This window comes from Lampetra planeri, unplaced genomic scaffold (genome assembly GCF_965212315.1).
Source record: "Lampetra planeri unplaced genomic scaffold, kcLamPlan1.2.h2 scaffold_288, whole genome shotgun sequence".
NCBI classification, from domain to species: Eukaryota; Metazoa; Chordata; class Hyperoartia; order Petromyzontiformes; family Petromyzontidae; genus Lampetra; species Lampetra planeri.
In genome coordinates, this window is record NW_027615115.1 from 12,501 (window position 1) to 27,500 (window position 15,000).

The 15,000-nt window shown below is 52.7% G+C and overlaps 1 long non-coding RNA gene across 1 annotated transcript in view; it reads right to left on the reverse strand.

Annotated features, from left to right (window-relative positions):
• Positions 1–2,809, reverse strand: part of LOC144740761 (uncharacterized) — a 12,455-nt gene extending 9,646 nt beyond the window's left edge. Inside the window, exon 1 of the long non-coding RNA XR_013589760.1 lies at positions 2,701–2,809. This is a non-coding gene — a long non-coding RNA (uncharacterized LOC144740761). The remainder of the gene's footprint in view (positions 1–2,700) is intronic.
• Between the last annotated feature and the right edge of the window lie 12,191 nt (positions 2,810–15,000).

The following is a 15,000-nucleotide window of genomic DNA, read 5'->3' on the forward strand; positions in this document are numbered from 1 at the left end:
GTGTGGTGAGGCTGTGTGGTGAGTCTGTGTGGTGAGTCTGTGTGGTGAGTCTGTGTGGTGAGTCTGTGTGGTGAGTCTGTGTGGTGAGTCTGTGGGTCTCTGTGTGGTGAGTCTGTGTGGTGAGTCTGTGGGTCTCTGTGTGGTGAGTCTGTGTGGTGAGTCTGTGTGGTGAGTCTGTGTGGTGAGTCTGTGGGTCTCTGTGTGGTGAGTCTGTGTGGTGAGTCTGTGTGTCTCTGTGTGGTGAGTCTGTGGGTCTCTGTGTGGTGAGTCTGTGTGGTGAGTCTGTGTGGTGAGTCTGTGGGTCTCTGTGTGGTGAGTCTGCGTGGTGAGTCTGCGTGGTGAGTCTGTGTGGTGAGTCTCTGAACCGGTCCTGGGCCTCCCCTAGGTCGACTCAGCCTAAAATGAGTACCTGGTGGTAGTGGTGGTGGCGGTGTGGTTGTGGTGTAGTGGTGGTGGTGTAGTGGTGGTTGTGGTGTAGTGGTGGTGGTGTAGTGTTGGTTGTGGTGTAGTGGTGGTGGTGTAGTGTTGGTTGTGGTGTAGTGGTGGTGGTGTAGTGTTGGTTGTGGTGTAGTGGTGGTGGCGGTGTGGTTGTGGTGTAGTGGTGGTGTAGTGTTGGTTGTGGTGTAGTGGTGGTGGTGTAGTGTTGGTTGTGGTGTAGTGGTGGTGGTGTAGTGGTGGTTGTGGTGTAGTGGTGGTGGTGTAGTGGTGGTTGTGGTGTAGTGGTGGTGTTGGTGGTGTAGTGTTGGTTGTGGTGTAGTGGTGGTGTTGGTGGTGTAGTGTTGGTTGTGGTGTAGTGGTGGTGTTGGTGGTGTAGTGGTGGTGGTGTAGTGTTGGTTGTGGTGTAGTGGTGGTGTTGGTGGTGTAGTGTTGGTTGTGGTGTAGTGGTGGTGTTGGTGGTGTAGTGGTGGTGGCGTAGTGTTGGTTGTGGTGTAGTGGTGGTGTTGGTGGTGTAGTGTTGGTTGTGGTGTAGTGGTGGTGGTGTAGTGGTGGTTGTGGTGTAGTGGTGGTGTTGGTGGTGTAGTGGAGGTGGTGGTGTAGTGGTGGTGGTGTAGTGTTGGTTGTGGTGTAGTGGTGGTGTTGGTGGTGTAGTGGTGGTGGTCACCCATCCCCTCTGTGTGTGCCACAGTGCCATAGGCGCTGTTCGCTAACACTTGCCCCTACAGCCCAGCTAGAGGCTACCTGGGGTAGCTTTGTCTGTGTCAGTGTGCAACTGCACTTGCCCCTACAGCCCTGCTGGAGGCTACCTGGGGGAGCTTTGTCTGTGTATGTGCAGCTGCACTTGCCCCTACAGCCCTGATAGAGGCTACCTGGGGGAGCTTTGCCTGTGTCTGTGTAACTGCACTTGCCCCCACAGCCCTGCTAGAGGCTACCTGGGGGAGCTTTGCCTGTGTCTGTGTTACTGCACTTGCCCCTACAGCCCTGCTAGAGGCTACCTGGGGGAGCTTTGTATGTGTTTGTGCAACTGCACTTGCCCCTACAGCCCTGTTAGAGGCTACCTGGGGGAGCTTTGTCTGTGTCTGTGTGACTGCACTTGCCCCTACAGCCCTGCTAGAGGCTACCTGGGGGAGCTTTGTCTGTGTCTGTGCAACTGCACTTGCCCCTACAGCCCTGCTAGAGGCTACCTGGGGGAGCTTTGTCTGTGTCTGTGTGACGTGGGCATCGTAAAGCACGCAGTACGATTGCACTGTACGTGGGCGTGTGTGAACGTGTGGTTTGTGTGTGTCAGTGTGTGTGTCTGTGTGTGTGTCTGTGTCTGTGTGTGTCTGTGTGGTGTGTGTGTCTGTGTGTGTCTCTGTGTGTGTGTGTGTCTGTGTCTGTGTGTGTGTGTCTGTCTGTGTGTGTCTGTGTGTGTGTGTCTGTGTGTGTGTGTCTGTCTGTGTGTGTCTCTGTGTGTGTGTGTGTCTGTCTGTGTGTGTGTCTGTGTGTGTGTGTGTCTCTGTGTGTGTGTGTGTGTCTGTCTGTGTGTGTGTCAGTGTGTGTGTGTGAGTGTGTGTGTGTCTGTGTGTGTGTCTGTGTGTGTGTGTCTGTGTGTGTGTCTGTGTGTGTGTGTCTGTGTCTGTGTGTCTGTGTGTGTCTGTGTGTCTATCTATCTGTGTGTGTGTGTCTGTGTGTGTGTCTGTGTTTGTATGTGTGTCTGTCTGTGTGTCAGTGTGTGTGTGAGTGTGCGTCTGTGTGTGTCTGTCTGTGTGTGTGTGTCTGTGTGTGTGTCTGTGTGTGTGTGTGTCTGTGTCTGTGTGTGTGAGTGTGTGTGTGTCTGTGTGTGTGTCAGTGTGTGTGTGTGTGTCTGTGTGTGTGTCTGTGTGTGTCTGTGTGTGTGTGTGTCTGTGTGTGTCTGTGTGTCTATCTATCTGTGTGTGTGTGTCTGTGTGTGTGTGTCTGTGTTTGTATGTGTGTCTGTCTGTGTGTGTGTGTGAGTGTGTGTCTGTGTGTGTGTGTCTGTGTGTGTATCTATCTGTGTGTGTGTGTGTCTGTGTGTGTGTGTGTCTGTATGTGTGTGTCTGTCTGTGTGTCAGTGTGTGTCTGTATGTGTGTCTGTCTGTGTGTCTGTGTGTGTGTGTCTGTATGTGTGTCTGTCTGTGTGTGTGTCTGTATGTGTGTCTGTCTGTGTGTCTGTGTGTGTCTGTGTGTGTGTCTGTATGTGTGTGTCTGTGTGTGTCTGTGTCTGTGTGTGTCTGTCTCACCCCTGGATCAGTCACTCACCGCGTGCGTCGCGTCACTCACCCCCCGCCTCTCTCTCTCCGCGTAAAATCCAAACTTTGACGAGGTACGAGACCCGGAACGACGGACAAGTGTGAACTGAACGTAATGCGCACGCTCCACTCTTATATAGGCTCGCTCCAAACACCCCTCAGACATTCGGTTCCACTTGGTACAACCCAAACACGCCCCCCCCGCCCCACTCACCGCGCGTCAACCAATCAGAAGCGTCCATGCGTGACGATGGGTGGGGGGGGGAGACGATGCCCGCGATGCTATTGGTCGGTGCCAAGCCGGTGGGCGTGGTCTGGGTCATACCATTATTGGGTGACGCAAGGGGGGTGGAAAAAGTGGATTTATCTGTAATAAGAAATCAAATAACCAGTGGCATCTACATCTACAGAACGTGAAGAACCAGTGGCATCTACAGAACCTGGAGAACCAGTGGCATCTACATCTACAGAACGTGAAGAACCAGTGGCATCTATAGAACATAAAGAACCAGTGGCATCTACAGAACCTGGAGAACCAGTGGCATCTACATCTAAAGAACGTGAAGAACCAGTGGCATCTACAGAACCTGGAGAACCAGTGGCATCTACATCTACAGAACGTGAAGAACCAGTGGCATCTATAGAACATAAAGAACCAGTGGCATCTACAGAACCTGGAGAACCAGTGGCATCTACATCTACAGAACGTGAAGAACCAGTGGCATCTACAGAACCTGGAGAACCAGTGGCATCTACATCTACAGAACGTGAAGAACCAGTGGCATCTATAGAACATAAAGAACCAGTGGCATCTACAGAACCTGGAGAACCAGTGGCATCTACATCTACAGAACGTGAAGAACCAGTGGCATCTACAGAACCTGGAGAACCAGTGGCATCTACATCTACAGAACGTGAAGAACCAGTGGCATCTATAGAACATAAAGAACCAGTGGCATCTACAGAACCTGGAGAACCAGTGGCATCTACATCTACAGAACGTGAAGAACCAGTGGCATCTACAGAACCTGGAGAACCAGTGGCATCTACATCTACAGAACGTGAAGAACCAGTGGCATCTATAGAACATAAAGAACCAGTGGCATCTACAGAACCTGGAGAACCAGTGGCATCTACATCTACAGAACGTGAAGAACCAGTGGCATCTACAGAACCTGGAGAACCAGTGGCATCTACATCTACAGAACGTGAAGAACCAGTGGCATCTATAGAACATAAAGAACCAGTGGCATCTACAGAACCTGGAGAACCAGTGGCATCTACATCTACAGAACGTGAAGAACCAGTGGCATCTACAGAACCTGGAGAACCAGTGGCATCTACATCTACAGAACGTGAAGAACCAGTGGCATCTATAGAACATAAAGAACCAGTGGCATCTACAGAACCTGGAGAACCAGTGGCATCTACATCTACAGAACGTGAAGAACCAGTGGCATCTACAGAACCTGGAGAACCAGTGGCATCTACATCTACAGAACGTGAAGAACCAGTGGCATCTATAGAACATAAAGAACCAGTGGCATCTACAGAACCTGGAGAACCAGTGGCATCTACATCTACAGAACGTGAAGAACCAGTGGCATCTACAGAACCTGGAGAACCAGTGGCATCTACATCTACAGAACGTGAAGAACCAGTGGCATCTACAGAACCTGGAGAACCAGTGGCATCTACATCTGTAGAACGTGAAGAACCAGTGGCATCTACAGAACGTGAAGAACCAGTGGCATCTACATCTGTAGAACGTGAAGAACCAGTGGCATCTATAGAACATAAAGAACCAGTGGCATCTACAGAACCTGGAGAACCAGTGGCATCTACATCTACAGAACGTGAAGAACCAGTGGCATCTATAGAACGTGAAGAACCAGTGGCATCTACAGAACCTGGAGAACCAGTGGCATCTACATCTACAGAACGTGAAGAACCAGTGGCATCTATAGAACATAAAGAACCAGTGGCATCTACAGAACGTGGAGAACCAGTGGCATCTACATCTACAGAACGTGAAGAACCAGTGGCATCTATAGAACGTGAAGAACCAGTGGCATCTACAGAACCTGGAGAACCAGTGGCATCTACATCTACAGAACGTGAAGAACCAGTGGCATCTATAGAACATAAAGAACCAGTGGCATCTACATCTACAGAACGTGAAGAACCAGTGGCATCTACAGAACGTGGAGAACCAGTGGCATCTACATCTACAGAACGTGAAGAACCAGTGGCATCTACAGAACGTGAAGAACCAGTGGCATCTACATCTACAGAACGTGAAGAACCAGTGGCATCTACAGAACGTGAAGAACCAGTGGCATCTACATCTACAGAACGTGAAGAACCAGTGGCATCTACAGAACGTGAAGAACCAGTGGCATCTACAGAACGTGAAGAACCAGTGGCATCTACATCTACAGAACGTGAAGAACCAGTGGCATCTACATCTGCAGAACGTGAAGAACCAGTGGCATCTATAGAACGTGAAGAACCAGTGGCATCTACATCTGCAGAACGTGAAGAACCAGTGGCATCTACATCTGCAGAACGTGAAGAACCAGTGGCATCTACATCTGCAGAACGTGAAGAACCAGTGGCATCTACATCTGTAGAACGTGAAGAACCAGTGGCATCTACATCTGCAGAACGTGAAGAACCAGTGGCATCTACATCTGCAGAACGTGAAGAACCAGTGGCATCTACATCTGCAGAACGTGAAGAACCAGCGGCATCTACATCTGTAGAACGTGAAGAACCAGCGGCATCTACATCTGAAGAAGGTGAAGAACCAGTGGCATCTACATCTATAGAACGTGAAGAACCAGTGGCATCTACATCTGCAGAACGTGAAGAACCAGTGGCATCTACATCTATAGAACGTGAAGAACCAGTGGCATCTACATCTGCAGAACGTGAAGAACCAGTGGCATCTACATCTGCAGAACGTGGAGAACCAGTGGCATCTACATCTACAGAACGTGAAGAACCAGTGGCATCTACATCTGCAGAACGTGAAGAACCAGTGGCATCTACATCTGCAGAACGTGAAGAACCAGTGGCATCTACATCTGCAGAAGGTGAAGAACCAGTGGCATCTACATCTGTAGAAGGTGAAGAACCAGTGGCATCTACATCTGTAGAAGGTGAAGAACCAGTGGCATCTACATCTGCAGAAGTTGAAGAACCAGTGGCATCTACATCTGTAGAAGGTGAGGAACCAGTGGCATCTACATCTACAGAACGTGAAGAACCAGTGGCATCTACATCTGCAGAAGTTGAAGAACCAGTGGCATCTACATCTGTAGAAGGTGAAGAACCAGTGGCATCTACATCTGTAGAAGGTGAAGAACCAGTGGCATCTACATCTGCAGAAGTTGAAGAACCAGTGGCATCTACATCTGTAGAAGGTGAGGAACCAGTGGCATCTACATCTGTAGAAGGTGAAGAACCAGTGGCATCTACATCTACAGAACGTGAAGAACCAGTGGCATCTACATCTGTAGAAGGTGAAGAACCAGTGGCATCTACATCTGTAGAAGGTGAGGAACCAGTGGCATCTACATCTGTAGAAGGTGAAGAACCAGTGGCATCTACATCTGTAGAAGGTGAAGAACCAGTGGCATCTACATCTGTAGAAGGTGAAGAACCAGTGGCATCTACATCTGTAGAAGGTGAAGAACCAGTGGCATCTACATCTGCAGAAGTTGAAGAACCAGTGGCATCTACATCTGTAGAAGGTGAGGAACCAGTGGCATCTACATCTACAGAACGTGAAGAACCAGTGGCATCTACATCTGTAGAAGGTGAGGAACCAGTGGCATCTACATCTGCAGAAGTTGAAGAACCAGTGGCATCTACATCTGTAGAAGGTGAAGAACCAGTGGCATCTACATCTGCAGAAGTTGAAGAACCAGTGGCATCTACATCTGTAGAAGGTGAAGAACCAGTGGCATCTACATCTGTAGAAGGTGAAGAACCAGTGGCATCTACATCTACAGAACGTGAAGAACCAGTGGCATCTACATCTGCAGAACGTGAAGAACCAGTGGCATCTACATCTGTAGAAGGTGAGGAACCAGTGGCATCTACATCTGCAGAACGTGAAGAATCTTAGCGTGGGGAGCGGTGGTGCAGTGGTTAGCACTTTCATGGCTAGTCCTGGGCCTCCTCCCCTAGGTAGACTCAGCCTCAAATGAGTGCCTGGGGAGACAAAGGCGGGAGGGCGTGTTTGATGGCCACACCAACTCACTGACTCGCACAGAGACCCAGAGACTCACACAGAGACTCATGGGTGAGTGGGTGAGTGAGTGGGTGAGAGAGTGGGTGAGAGAGTGAGTGGATGAGTGAGTGGGTGAGTGAGTGGATGAGTGGGTGAGTGGGTGAGTGAGTGGGTGAGTGAGTGGGAGAGTGAGTGGGTGAGAGAGTGAGTGGATGAGTGAGTGGGTGAGTGAGTGGGAGAGTGAGTGGGTGAGAGAGTGAGTGGATGAGTGGGTGAGTGGGTGAGTGAGTGGGTGAGTGAGTGGGAGAGTGAGTGGGTGAGAGAGTGAGTGGATGAGTGAGTGGGTGAGTGAGTGGATGAGTGAGTGGGTGAGTGAGTGGATGAGTGGGTGAGTGAGTGGGTGAGTGAGTGGGTGAGTGAGTGGGTGAGAGAGTGAGTGGGTGAGTGAGTGGATGAGTGGGTGAGTGAGTGGGTGAGTGAGTGGGAGAGTGAGTGGGTGAGAGAGTGAGTGGGTGAGTGAGTGGATGAGTGGGTGAGTGAGTGGGTGAGTGAGTGGGAGAGTGAGTGGGTGAGAGAGTGAGTGGGTGAGTGAGTGGATGAGTGGGTGAGTGAGTGGGTGAGTGAGTGGGTGGATGAGTGAGTGGGTGAGTGAGTGGGTGAGTGAGTGGATGAGTGGGTGAGTGGGTGAGTGAGTGGGTGAGAGAGTGAGTGGCAGAGTGAGTGGGTGAGAGAGTGAGTGGCAGAGTGAGTGGGAGAGTGAGTGGGTGAGTGAGTGGGTGGATGAGTGGGTGAGTGAGTGGGTGAGTGAGTGGATGAGTGGGTGAGTGAGTGGGTGAGAGAGTGAGTGGATGAGTGAGTGGATGAGTAGGTGAGTGGGTGAGTGAGTGGGTGAGTGAGTGGATGAGTGGGTGAGTGGGTGAGTGAGTGGGTGAGTGGGTGAGTGAGTGGCAGAGTGAGTGGGTGAGTGAGTGGATGAGTGGGTGAGTGAGTGGGTGAGTGGGTGAGTGAGTGGCAGAGTGAGTGGGTGAGTGAGTGGGTGAGTGGGTGAGTGAGTGGGTGAGTGGGTGAGTGAGTGGCAGAGTGAGTGGGTGAGTGAGTGGATGAGTGGGTGAGTGAGTGGGTGGGTGAGTGGATGAGTGGATGAGTGGGTGAGTGGGTGAGTGAGTGGGTGAGTGGGTGAGTGAGTGGCAGAGTGAGTGGGTGAGTGAGTGGATGAGTGGATGAGTGGGTGAGTGGGTGAGTGGGTGAGTGAGTGGGTGAGTGAGTGGGAGAGTGAGTGGATGAGTGAGTGGATGAGTGAGTGGGTGAGTGGGTGAGTAGGTGAGTGGGTGAGTGAGTGAGTGGATGAGTGGGTGAGTGGGTGAGTGGGTGAGTGGGTGAGTAGGTGAGTGGAAGAGTGAGTGGGTGAGTGAGTGGGTGAGTGAGTGGAAGAGTGAGTGGATGAGAGAGTGAGTGGGTGAGTGAGTGGGTGAGTGAGTGGGAGAGTGAGTGGATGAGTGGGTGAGTGGGTGAGTGAGTGGGTGAGTGAGTGGATGAGTGGGTGAGTGGGTGAGTGAGTGGGTGAGAGAGTGAGTGGGTGGGTGGGAGGGTGAGTGGGTGAGTGAGTGGGAGAGTGAGTGGATGAGTGGGTGAGTGGGTGAGTGAGTGGGTGAGAGAGTGAGTGGGTGAGTGGGAGGGTGAGTGGGTGAGTGGGTGAGTGAGTGGGAGAGTGAGTGAATGTTCAGGTGTGTGGGTGAATCAGTGGGCGTGTGAGCGGGTGAGTGAGTGAGTGGGTGAGTGAGTGAGTGAGTGGATGAAGGAGTGAGTGGGTGAATGAGTGAGTGCGTGAAGGAGTGAGTGAGTGGGTGACTAAGTGGATGACTGAGTGGGTGAGTGAGTGGGTGAATGAGTGTGTGAGTGGGGTAGTGCATGACTAAGTGGGTGACTGAGTGGGTGAGTGAATGAGTGAGTGAGTGGCTGAGTGAGTGGCTGAGTGAGTGAGTGGGTGAATGAGTGAGTGAGTGAATGTGTGAGTGAGTGGGGTAGTGGGTGACTGAGTGGGTGAGTGGGTGAATGATTGAGTGAATGTGTGAGTGAGTGAGTGGGGTAGTGGGTGACTGAGTGACTAAGTGGGTGACTGAGTGGGTGAGTGGGTGAGTGAGTGAGTGAGTGAGTGGGTGAGTGAGTGGGTGAATGAGTGAGTAGGTGAATGAGTGAGTGAGTGGGTGACTAAGTGGGTGACTGAGTGGGTCAGTGGGTGAGTGAGTGAGTGAGTGGGTGAGTGAGTGGGTGAATGAGTGAGTGGGTGAGTGAGTGAGTGAGTGGGTGAGTGAGTGGGTGAATGAGTGAGTAGGTGAATGAGTGAGTGAGTGGGTGACTAAGTGGTTAACTGAGTGGGTGAGTGAGTGAGTGGCTGACTAAGTGGTTAATTGAGTGGGTGAGTGAGTGAGTGAGTGGGTGACTAAGTGGGTGACTGAGTGGTTGAGTGAGTGAGTGAGTGTGTGAGTGAGTGACTGAGTGACTGAGTGACTGAGTGAGTGAGTGAGTGAGTGACTGAGTGAGTGAGTGTATGAGTGAGTGAGTGTGTGAGTGAGTGAGTGTATGAGTGAGTGAGTGAGTGAGTGTGTGAGTGAGTGAGTGTATGAGTGAGTGAGTGTATGAGTGAGTGAGTGAGTGTATGAGTGAGTGTGTGAGTGAGTGAGTGTATGAGTGTGTGAGTGAGTGAGTGTATGAGTGAGTGTGTGAGTGAGTGAGTGTATGAATGAGTGAGTGTGTGAGTGAGTGAGTGTATGAGTGAGTGTGAGTGAGTGTATGAATGAGTGAGTGTGTGAGTGAGTGAGTGTATGAGTGAGTGAGTGTATGAGTGTGTGAGTGAGTGTGTGAGTGAGTGAGTGAGTGTATGAATGAGTGAGTGTGTGAATGAGTGAGTGTGTGAGTGAGTGAGTGACTGAGTGAGTGGGTGGGTGAATGTTTTGGGTGAGTTTCTTTGCATTGTCGGCGTGTTACGTAAACATTTTGGGGTTTGTTGCTGTTGCAACACACAGACAAAGGTAGCCCCAGGTAGCCTCTAGCAGGGCTGTTGGGGCAAGTGCAGTTACACAGACACAGGCAAAGCTCCCCCAGGTAGCCTCTAGCAGGGCTGTTGGGGCAAGTGCAGTTACACAGACACAGGCAAAGCTCCCCCAGGTAGCCTCTAGCAGGGCTGTTGGGGCAAGTGCAGTTACACAGACACAGGCAAAGCTCCCCCAGGTAGCCTCTAGCAGGGCTGTTGGGGCAAGTGCAGTTACACAGACACAGGCAAAGCTCCCCCAGGTAGCCTCTAGCAGGGCTGTTGGGGCAAGTGCAGTTACACAGACACAGGCAAAGCTCCCCCAGGTAGCCTCTAGCAGGGCTGTTGGGGCAAGTGCAGTTACACAGACACAGGCAAAGCTCCCCCAGGTAGCCTCTAGCAGGGCTGTTGGGGCAAGTGCAGTTACACAGACACAGGCAAAGCTCCCCCAGGTAGCCTCTAGCAGGGCTGTTGGGGCAAGTGCAGTTACACAGACACAGGCAAAGCTCCCCCAGGTAGCCTCTAGCAGGGCTGTTGGGGCAAGTGCAGTTACACAGACACAGGCAAAGCTCCCCCAGGTAGCCTCTAGCAGGGCTGTTGGGGCAAGTGCAGTTACACAGACACAGGCAAAGCTCCCCCAGGTAGCCTCTAGCAGGGCTGTTGGGGCAAGTGCAGTTACACAGACACAGGCAAAGCTCCCCCAGGTAGCCTCTAGCAGGGCTGTTGGGGCAAGTGCAGTTACACAGACACAGGCAAAGCTCCCCCAGGTAGCCTCTAGCAGGGCTGTTGGGGCAAGTGCAGTTACACAGACACAGGCAAAGCTCCCCCAGGTAGCCTCTAGCAGGGCTGTTGGGGCAAGTGCAGTTACACAGACACAGGCAAAGCTCCCCCAGGTAGCCTCTAGCAGGGCTGTTGGGGCAAGTGCAGTTACACAGACACAGGCAAAGCTCCCCCAGGTAGCCTCTAGCAGGGCTGTTGGGGCAAGTGCAGTTACACAGACACAGGCAAAGCTCCCCCAGGTAGCCTCTAGCAGGGCTGTTGGGGCAAGTGCAGTTACACAGACACAGGCAAAGCTCCCCCAGGTAGCCTCTAGCAGGGCTGTTGGGGCAAGTGCAGTTACACAGACACAGGCAAAGCTCCCCCAGGTAGCCTCTAGCAGGGCTGTTGGGGCAAGTGCAGTTACACAGACACAGGCAAAGCTCCCCCAGGTAGCCTCTAGCAGGGCTGTAGGGGCAAGTGCAGTAACACAGACACAGACAAAGCTCCCCCAGGTAGCCTCTAGCAGGGCTGTTGGGGCAAGTGCAGTTACACAGACACAGACAAAGCTCCCCCAGGTAGCCTCTAGCAGGGCTGTTGGGGCAAGTGCAGCAACACAGACACAGACAAAGCTCCCCCAGGTAGCCTCTAGCAGGGCTGTAGGGGCAAGTGCAGTAACACAGACACAGACAAAGGTAGCCCCAGGTGGCCTCTAGCAGGGCTGTTGGGGCAAGTGCAGTTGCACAGACACAGACAAAGCTCCCCCAGGTAGCCTCTAGCAAGGCTGTTGGGGCAAGTGCAGTTACACAGACACAGACAAAGCTCCCCCAGGTAGCCTCTAGCAGGGCTGTTGGGGCAAGTGCAGTTACACAGACACAGACAAAGCTCCCCCAGGTAGCCTCTAGCAGGGCTGTAGGGGCAAGTGCAGTAACACAGACACAGACAAAGCTCCCCCAGGTAGCCTCTAGCAGGGATGTTGGGGCAAGTGCAGTAACACAGACACAGACAAAGGTAGCCCCAGGTGGCCTCTAGCAAGGCTGTTGGGGCAAGTGCTGTTGGCAGTAGCGTGTAGCACACAGACAAAGCTCCCCCAGGTAGCCTCTAGCAGGGCTGTAGGGGCAAGTGCTGTGAGTAGCGAGTTGTATGAAGGCTAGCAGCACTGTGGCACACACAGAGGGGGTGGGTGGCCACCACCACCACTACACCACCACTACACCACCACCACTACACCACCACTACACCACCACCACTACCACCACCACTATCACCACTACACCACCACTACACCACCACTACACCACCACCACTACACCACCACTACTACACCACCACCACTACACCACCACCACTACACCATCAATACACCACCACCACTACACCACCACTACACCACCACCACTACACCACCACTACACCACCACTACTACACCACCACTACACCACCACTACACCACCACCACTACTACACCACCACTACACCACCACTACACCACCACCACCACTACACCACCACTACACCACCACTACACCACCACCACTACACCACCACTACACCACCACTACACCACCACTACACCACCACCACTACTACACCACCACCACTACACCATTACACCACCACCACCACTGCACTACCACCACTACACCACCACTACACCACCACCACCACTACACCACCACTACACCACCACCACTACACCACCACCACTACACCACCACTACACCACCACTACCACTACACCACCACCACTACACCACCACCACTACACCATCACCACTACACCACCACCACTACACCACCACCACCACCACTACACCACCACCACTACACCACCACCACTACACCACCACTACACCACCACTACCACTACACCACCACCACTACACCACCACCACTACACCACCACCACTACACCACCACTACACCACCACTACACCACCACTACACCACCACCACCACTGCACTACCACCACTACACCACCACTACACCACCACCACCACTACACCACCACCACTACACCACCACTACACCACCACTACACCACCACTACACCACCACTACACCACCACCACTACTACACCACCACTACACCACCACTACACCACCACCACTACACCACCACCACTACACCACCACCACTACACCACCACCACTACACCACCACCACTACACCACCACTACACCTACACCACCACTACCACCACCACCACCACTACACCACCACTACACCACCACCACCACTACACCACCACTACACCACCACCACTACACCACCACTACACCACCACCACTACACCACCACTACACCACCACTACACCACCACCACTACTACACCACCACTACACCACCACTACACCACCACTACACCACCACCACTACACCACCACCACTACACCACCACTACACCACCACTACACCACCACCACCACTGCACTACCACCACTACACCACCACTACACCACCACTACACCACCACCACTACTACACCACCACTACACCACCACTACACCACCACTACACCACCACCACTACACCACCACCACTACACCACCACCACCACTACACCATTACACCATTACACCACCACCACCACTACACCACCACCACTACACCACCACTACACAACCACCACTACTACACCACCACTACACCACCACTACACCACCACCACTACACCACCACCACTACACCACCACTACACCTACACCACCACTACCACCACCACCACCACTACACCACCACTACACCACCACCACCACTACACCACCACTACACCACCACCACTACACCACCACTACACCACCACCACTACACCACCACTACACCACCACTACACCACCACCACTACTACACCACCACTACACCACCACTACACCACCACTACACCACCACCACTACACCACCACCACTACACCACCACTACACCACCACTACACCACCACTACACCACCACCACCACTGCACTACCACCACTACACCACCACTACACCACCACTACACCACCACCACTACTACACCACCACTACACCACCACTACACCACCACTACACCACCACCACTACACCACCACTACTACACCACCACCACTACACCACCACTACACCACCACCACTACACCACCACTACACCACCACCACCACTGCACTACCACCACTACACCACCACTACACCACCACCACCACTACACCATTACACCACCACCACCACTACACCACCACCACTACACCACCACTACACAACCACCACTACTACACCACCACTACACCACCACTACACCACCACCACTACACCACCACCACTACACCACCACCACTACACCACCACCACTACACCACCACCACTACACCACCACCACTACACCACCACTACCACCACCACCACCACTACACCACCACCACTACACCACCACTACACCACCACTAGACCACGACCACTACTACACCACCACTACACCACCACTACACCACCACCACTACACCACCACCACTACACCACCACTACACCTACACCACCACTACCACCACCACCACCACTACACCACCACCACTACACCACCACTACACCACCACTACACCACCACCACTACACCACCACTACACCACCACTACACCACCACTACACCACCACCACTACACCACCACTACACCACAACCAACACTACTGCACCACCACTACACCAGGTACTCATTTGAGGCTGAGTCCACCTAGGGGAGGCCCAGGTACCGGTTCAGATGATCGCCATCACTGAGTGGTGGTGGTGAGCGGGAATCGAACTCGGGTGGCCAGGTTCGTAGTGCAGCGCTAACCACTGCACCACCACTCCCCACACACACACTGACACACAGGTACACACACACACACAGACACACAAAGACAGACACACACACACAGACACACACACAGACACATACACACTGACATAAACACACACACAAGTACACACACAGGTACACACACACAGACACACACACACACACAGACACACACACACAGACACACACACACACAGACACACACACACAGACACACACACACAGACACACACACAGACACACACACACACACAGACACACACACACAGACACACACACACACAGACACACATACAGACACACACATACACAGACACACATACAGACACACACATACACACTGACATAAACACACACACAAGTACACACACAGGTACACACACACAGACACACACACACACAGACACACACACACAGACACACACACAGACACACACACACAGACACACACACACACAGACACACATACAG